This window comes from Asparagus officinalis, chromosome 7, assembly GCF_001876935.1.
Source record: "Asparagus officinalis chromosome 7, Aspof.V1, whole genome shotgun sequence".
NCBI lineage: Eukaryota > Viridiplantae > Streptophyta > Magnoliopsida > Asparagales > Asparagaceae > Asparagus > Asparagus officinalis.
In genome coordinates, this window is record NC_033800.1 from 19108915 (window position 1) to 19116803 (window position 7889).

General features: G+C 36.9%; 1 long non-coding RNA gene and 1 pseudogene across 1 annotated transcript; one reads left to right on the forward strand and one right to left on the reverse strand.

Moving 5' to 3' along the window:
* LOC109846816 lies at window positions 662-3814 on the reverse strand. The gene is made up of 3 exons (XR_002248577.1): window positions 3552-3814; window positions 3401-3482; window positions 662-703 (listed from the first exon to the last, which is right to left on the reverse strand). It is a non-coding gene; the product is annotated as an uncharacterized LOC109846816 (long non-coding RNA).
* On the forward strand, window positions 4168-7274 carry LOC109846779 (annotated as a pseudogene).

Sequence of the window (7889 nt, forward strand, 5' to 3'; positions counted from 1 at the left end):
AGCCTCTTGGCTATTTAACAAGAAAATAAAATCTAACTACATGCATAGAAATAAATCTAAACTAATAAGAAATAAAAGAGAAAAATAAAAAAAACCTTCAAATTGATCTCCATCTCCATCTTCATCATCCAACAAAGAGAAAAAAAAGAAAATTTTAAAGTGGTGAAAAATTCTTTTATTAATTGTAATAAAAAGTTATAAATTTGGAAGGTCTTCTCAATTAAGAGTAACCCTCCTCTCCAAATAAAGATACAAAAATTTTCATACCCTCAACCCCTCACTTTCTATCCCTATTTATAGTAAATATCAACGAATATGAGCCCTTAGATTAAAATCTTATTCAAAACCATCAAAAATCAGCCCTTAATTCGTAATAGAACTGTCAGTATCGATACTAGCATAGATGCTATCATTGATGTCCTATCAAATTTCTGCCTTCACGGATGGCTTCGTCTCGTCGAGATAGGCGATTTTCATATATTATATGTTAAATTTCGTCTTCCGGATTGAGAGATATCGTTGTTTCTTTGCGGCTAACTATCTTGAATATATTTTTTTCATATTTGATTTTTTTATTTTCTCCGGCTTCCATAGGCTACTCGGCTTGATTCTAGGCTTGGACTTTTTGGCTCTTGCTTGTGTTCTTCATTAATTCATGAGTTTTTGTTTAGAGAAGAGATCTTTGGCTTTATTCTTCATTAACCTGCAATTAAAGATAAAAACAATTATTAGTGGTATATTTATTCATTAAAAATAAATAATGAGGGTATAAAATTGTAATAAAAATGTGATTATCAAATGGCCAGAAGCAATTTCCCCTATTATATATCAATATTGAAGGACTTGTAAAACATCCCATCTGCTTGGAGGTTCCTTCCAGTATTATCTTGCTCATGTGTGGCGTCTACCTGCTTTTGATCGATGTTATAAGATACCTCATTTATAGTTTAGGTTACCTAACAAAGCCTCATCTACACAAAATGTGGAACTTCGGATGAAGTTACAGAGTGTGCATGGGTGCTTATTTGTGTTTCAGTTTGTGCAATTTCAAAGAAGTTATCATCTGCCTCATCCTATACGTATAATTGAACACAAGCACACATAGAGAGAGGCTCTAATGTTTATACTATTATAAGAAATATGAAAGAGCATAAAGCAGAGATAATGGAAAAAGGAGCCTTGAATACACTCCCTGTAATTGTTACAGTCGACTACTCTAATTAGTTAAGGATAGGGTGCTGAACTTGAGGATGGTGATGCATTGCTGGAGCTTCCAGATAGCTATCGGAGTTGAAGATGCTGCCACTGAGGATGTCAAAGAGCATGTGGTGGCTGCGGTCACCCTTAATGTAGGAGTCAAGTACTCGATAGTGATGAGGTAAATTTTAATAAAGCAGTGAATGTTGTATATTTGACAGGAAAAAAAAATCATTCATTGATGAAAAAGGAATAGCATTTACCTCAATAAAATTATAGACCTTTTAATTATGAGGAAATATGGGTTTAGGGGATAATTGTCTTTTTCATTTCCTATTTAACGGATTTTTAACCAAAAATTAAAATAGGACTAAGGTTACATCAGTGGTACAAGGACCAGGTTGAGAAAAAAATAAAGTGGGGGGACCAGGGGGACCAATTTGAGAATGAAAGCCTAGTACGCAGACCAAATTGGTTTTTCAGACTATGAATAACTTGCTGGATAAACATTTCAAGAGGGTCATTCAGTTAGGGAAAATCTCAGACAAATTCATTTTCTTGTAAAGTTAGGCTTCTTACTGATGGGAAAGTCTCACTAAAAAACTGCACTGTGTCAAACTTGCATCAGTATCTTGTCAGTGACTTTTATTAACAGAAGTAGACTGGACGATAACCAAATTCATCATCAATAATTGCAATTATCGTAATTTGTTAGTGCAATTAATAATTCATCCAAGTGCAACCTTGATATACCAAATACGTCACAAGTGATTCTGGAACCTTATGAATGTGTACAGGTCTAACATTCTATCACCACAATATAAGGTTACACTCTCACTTTATTGAAACAAATGAAAATAGGCACAACCTAAATCCTACACAAGTTGGTTGAGGTAACTCGGCTCCAACTGAGGTTTCATCCAGCCAATTGTTCTTATTGATATAAAAACCCCCAGGTCTGAGTACTGTCTTCTTAACATTGTTTTTATGTCAAACACGGATCAGATGAGAGCCTTCTGGGGCTGGTGGGAACAATGCAGCACTCAGATTGTTCTCAGGCCAAACCAGTGCCATCTATTCACTGTGGGGTATGAAAGTTGTTCAGTTAGGTGGAAGCACCAATTCAAGTGAAGACGGGGTTAAGCAGGTAGTTATAAGCTGAATCTATAGGAGAAGCGAACTGGGCATATATTTCATGAAGGAACCAGATTTCCCGAGGAGCAGGCAGATATTGCTTGAAGGGATTTACTCTTTATAATTGGATGTAATAATGTCTTGCAATTAATTAGCCCAGCAACCCCAATTTCACTTTTAATCACATACAAAGACAGCAGATTGAGGTTTTTGTTATATTGACTTGGTGGGACTTGGGAGTCAAGTGTTGGAAGGAATGCCTGAAACATCGAGCAACAGATTAAATGAACTCAATAAAAACTCTTACTTCATTGGACAATGTGATAGGCACAGTCATAAGAAGGGAAATAAACAAAAGGAAGACAAACAATTAGTAAACTAGTTAGTACTGCAGGTTTATGAAAAGAAAGAAAAGGAAAAAAAAAGGGGAAAAAAAGGAAAAAAAGAAAGAAAGAAACTTCTGCTAGGCAAGTTGCAACATGTTACGACGGCTTCAATTCGTAAGACTGGAAGTGTTCGAAAGGTAAAAAAGAGATTCTTAAGAGATCAGTAAAAAGGAGTTTGTGCATGGTAGATGCTACATTGCTGGTTCTACAAGTGAGAAATAGCTTATGTAATTTCTTCCTTTTCCTCAGTTCCAGTTGATGTATATTCTCTCTCAAAAGAAGTTTATGAGTGTCCAAGATAGTGGAAATAACTTACGCAGAAAAGAATATACAGGAAATTTTGCAATATTCTTTGATTGGCATATTGAATAAAAAACCCAGGACAAAGACAGAAATAACTCTGCACATATTGTGAAGTATCTTGAACCTAAATTATAACTATTTATTATGACCTAATGTAGCTGTTTCATCTCGTCTCATAATGACATAAGTGCAAAATTATTAATCTTGAACAGTGGAACGATCACTAAGAAAATGCTAGATTTTAAGATGTGAAATAATATTTATGAATCCAAAAGCATCTCAATACGAAAATAAAAATCTCCAAGCACAATAACAGAACAACAAAACAAGTCAAGGGCCTGATAATTCTGATAATTCTGAATATGAAAATAAAAAATCACCTTGAAGGCCGGACTTAAATCCACAAGTTGTTAAGTGGTTTGCAAGCTTTTCTCCCAATTCCTTCTGCCAATCATTCGCAACCTTTACTTCAGGAACAACTAAGTGGTTTGCAAGCTTTTCTCCCAATTCCTTCTGCCAATCATTCGCAACCTTTACTTCAGGAACAACACATACTACTGCTGTCTCCTTCTCGAAACTTACAGTGGCTGCAGATACTTGAGGCTGAGTGAAGAAATCTAGTTATTTTCTGAATATTACATCTCTCACATAAACTAGTATATGCCCTCCACCAACTTACTTTCTTAAGGTAAAAACAACTATTTAACAACTAATCAAAGACGTAGACAGCAAATCAAATGGTTTAACTTTTCTTATAAATGACATTTTGCTCTCCAACAATGCTAAGTATAACGCTGTTTCCTCTGGATTAGCAAAATAGAAAATATCCCTTTGGTGTTGTTATTTACTTGTTAGACCACCTGCAGCAGGTGGTTTTTGGGAGAGTTTTTTGGTACAGCAGGTAGTTTTTGGGATAGGGAAATGAAAAACGGAGGCAAAGATGGGAAAATTTTCCCTACCGTTTTCTCTGCACAAATCTGACTCAAGCGGGCCCCACCATACAGCAGCTGGAATTAAAAAAAAAAGGAAAAAAAGCGTGGCCCAATCAGAGGGCAACACGCGTCCACGTGCAGGGCTGCTGACAGCCTTGTCCTGCACGCGGACGCGTGTTGCCCTCTGATTGGGCCATGCTTTTTTACCCCATCCTCAATTATTAATTGATATTTTGACAATAATTTACTCAGAATTAATTTTTTATTTTTGCACCATAATTCATAATTTTTCGAGCTCTATAAATAGAGCCTAACTTTGTATTATTTGGACACCAAAAAAAAATGAGTTTTCAACACCCTATTTTCCTTCCTTTTTGTTTCTGAAACTATTTTCTTCAATCTTCTTCATGGAACCATCACAAAACTTTCCTAATTTCCCCCTTCAATTACAACTTTCCTAATCAACCTCAACATCCAAATATGCAACGCCCAGAAAATAATCAAAATACCGGGATGCAACCCAATTTTCAAATGCCCTATATGATGCAACCAAATTTTGGCATGCAATACCCTTATCTTCCTTATGGGTATCAACCATCTCTTGGAAACAGCTATGTTCCTTCTCATATGAACGTTCCAAATCCGGAGTCGAGCCAGCCAACGACTCCTCGTTTCAGTAGTGGATCGACAGACATCCCAGATTTTTCCACCCAGGTATCTTTGGGAAATGTTGGTGGGGATACTCCCCATAGTTTTCTACCTCCAACCCAACAATCAGTCAAGAAAACTACTTACGATACTTGGAGCACCGAAGACAACATCCTTTTGCTAACTAGTTATTTTCACGTTAGCAATGATAGTGAATTGGGTAACAATCAAAAAGATGACACCTTTTGGGGTAAAATTAAAGACTACGTGAATGAGAACTCCAATAGTGGGAAAAAAGGACCGTATTGACTTGGATAATAACGTTTATCGTCTTTTCCTTGTCTTGCACTGTGTTTGAGGACCTATGGGCATTTTTTAACACCTACAAGGTACGAGGTTTATTTTGGAGGAAGAGTGGAAGGTGGTGCGAAATCAACCCAGATATATGACTGGAACAAATGCATCGGGTAGTAGTAGCTCTAAAAGAAAGAGTAGTAGCGAAGATGTTGAATCCTCCATTCCTACCCTTGTCCGTCCAGAGGGTAGGGATGCAAGAAAGAAGAAAGTTAGAACTTCCTCTAGTAAATCATCCACTTCAAGGAAATCAAAAGTGGCAATTGAAGATGAGTTCTCCAATCTAGCATCTGCTCGTGAAAACTATCAACAATCTATGGAAAGTACTGTTTCAGCGATGTTGGAGTACGCCGCAGGTCAGAAACAAGCTGCTTATGCTAAGAAGTTGGAGGTGTGGATGATCTTGAAGAACAAAGAAGATCGTGATGAAGAAGATGAGTATGTTTATAACACGTTGAAGAAGGATCTGTTTGATCTTTAAGTTCCATATTGTGTGTTTTACTGTTTCAAATTGAAAGTGACATGTCTACCAACGTGCTTCTGATATTGAAAGTGACAAGTCTATGCACTATACTACAAAAATTAATTTGACCATTTCTTCCCACTTGCTTCTGAAAATTGAAAATGACTTGTCTACCCACTTGCTTCTGATATTGAAAGTGACAAGTCTATCCACTATACTACAAAAATGATTCTGGCCATGTCTACCAACTAGCTTCTGAAATTAAAAGTGACAAGTCTAGCCACTATACTACAAAAATAAATCTGGCCAAATCTACCAACTAGCTTCTGAAATTGAAAGTGACAAGACTAGCCACTATACTACAAAAATGAATCTGGACATATCTACCAACTAGCTTCTGAAATTGAACCATACCTAATCCTTTCATTCAACTTATTGGAATCCGTAGGTCATTCATTATAAATAATGTATCACACATCATATGAAAACCACTCACTATCAACACTTAGCAATTCAAACCTTCTTCTTCAAACAACCCAATGGATCTACCCCCAAATGGCTTTGATCTCGAAGAGTTCCAACGACAATGGGAGCTAGAAGGAAAAATACTTGATAGGCAGCAAGAACTTTTTGAAGAATTGCAAAGGAGAAGCGAACAACCCCATAAGAGAAAATCAATATATAGAGATCACCATGTTGCTCATGAGAGGCTCATGGCCGACTACTTTGTTGAGTCATGCACCTACACTGATGAACAATTCCGACGGAGGTATCGAATGAAGAGGCCACTTTTTTTGCGGATTGTGGACTCTATATCAAATTATGACAACTACTTCATTCAAAGACGCAATAATACAGGAAAGCTTGGCTTAACGCCGATCCAAAAGTGTACGGCTTCCATACGCATGCTTGCATATGGAGTGGCAGCGGATGCTTGTGATGAGTACGTGAAGATAGGGGAATCCACTGCAATTGAGTGTACTCGCAAGTTTTGTGAAGGGGTAATAGCCTGTTTTGGAGATGAATACTTAAGACGGCCAAATTTGGATGACTTGCAGAGGTTGCTCCAAGTTGGCCATGATCGTGGTTTTCCTGGGATGATTGGAAGTATCGATTGCATGCACTAGCAATGGAAGAATTGTCCAAAGGCTTGGCAAGGGCAGTTTACTAGTGGACACAAGGGAACAACAACAGTTATCCTTGAGGCAGTTGCCTCATATGATTTGTGGATATGTCATGCTTTTTTTGGATTGCCTGGTACATTAAATGACATAAATGTACTAGATAGGTCGCCAGTTTTCGACGACATTGAGTCGGGTGAAGCTCCAAGGGTAAATGTCACTGTGAATGGGAGACAATACAATCTTGCATACTATCTTGCTGACGGAATCTATCCTAAATGGCCTGTCTTCGTCCAGTCAATTCAAATGCCCCAAGGAAACAAACAGCAATTTTTTGCCAAACAACAAGAGTCATGCAGGAAGGACGTGGAACGCGCATTCGGGGTTCTCCAGGCACGGTTTGCTATTGTCCACCAACCAGCTAGAATGTGGAACCTTGATGTCTTAGGGGAAAATTATGAGGGCGTGCATTATTTTACATAACATGATAGTAGAGGATGAACGAGATACGTATTCCTGAAACTGGGAAAATCTAGACTTCGAACAGTCATCAGGCTCTAGTGCCTCTTTCAATGTTCAAACAGAAGTATTGCCTGAGTTTCAAGTGCATGTTCAAGGCCGGTCCGATTCGAATATTCCGACTAGAGCCGAGCTACGAGATAGGGTCCAACATATTCAGTTGAAGAAGGATCTGGTTGAGCACATTTGGCAGAAATTTGGAACAACCCTCGATTAGATTTACCAATTTACTATGTGTTTTCTTCAATATTTTTAATAATCCGTGTATGTTTGGTATTGGGTGTGATTAATAATATCGTGTGTTTTGTTTTTATTTATTTTTTTGAATTTTTGATATAAAAAATTAAATTAAAAATATATTATTAAATATTATATATTTTTTATTGCATTATTAAAAAAAATTATTAATTATAAATATATGAATAATAATTTTAATAATAATAATAACATATATCAAATAGGGAAAAAGAAATGAATAAATATGGTGGAGAAATATGGTGGGGTATATGATGGAGACATGTGGGTCCCTAATAAACTAAAAAACTTTCTGAAAAACTAGTTGTTGCAGGAATGGAAGGTAAATGGCCCAAATGGGTGTTATTGAATGATGTGTTGGATGAATAAGCTGATGTGGCATGACAAAATAGGTAAAATTTTGCCTACCTGCTGGAGATGGTCTTAACTTCCTGACTGCTGTCATGAACAGAACTTTTAGAAGTCCATTTGAAAGCTGATGTGGCATGACAAAATAGGTAAAATTTTGCCTACCTGCTGGAGATGGTCTTAACTTCCTGACTGCTGTCATGAACAGAACTTTTAGAAGTCCATTTGA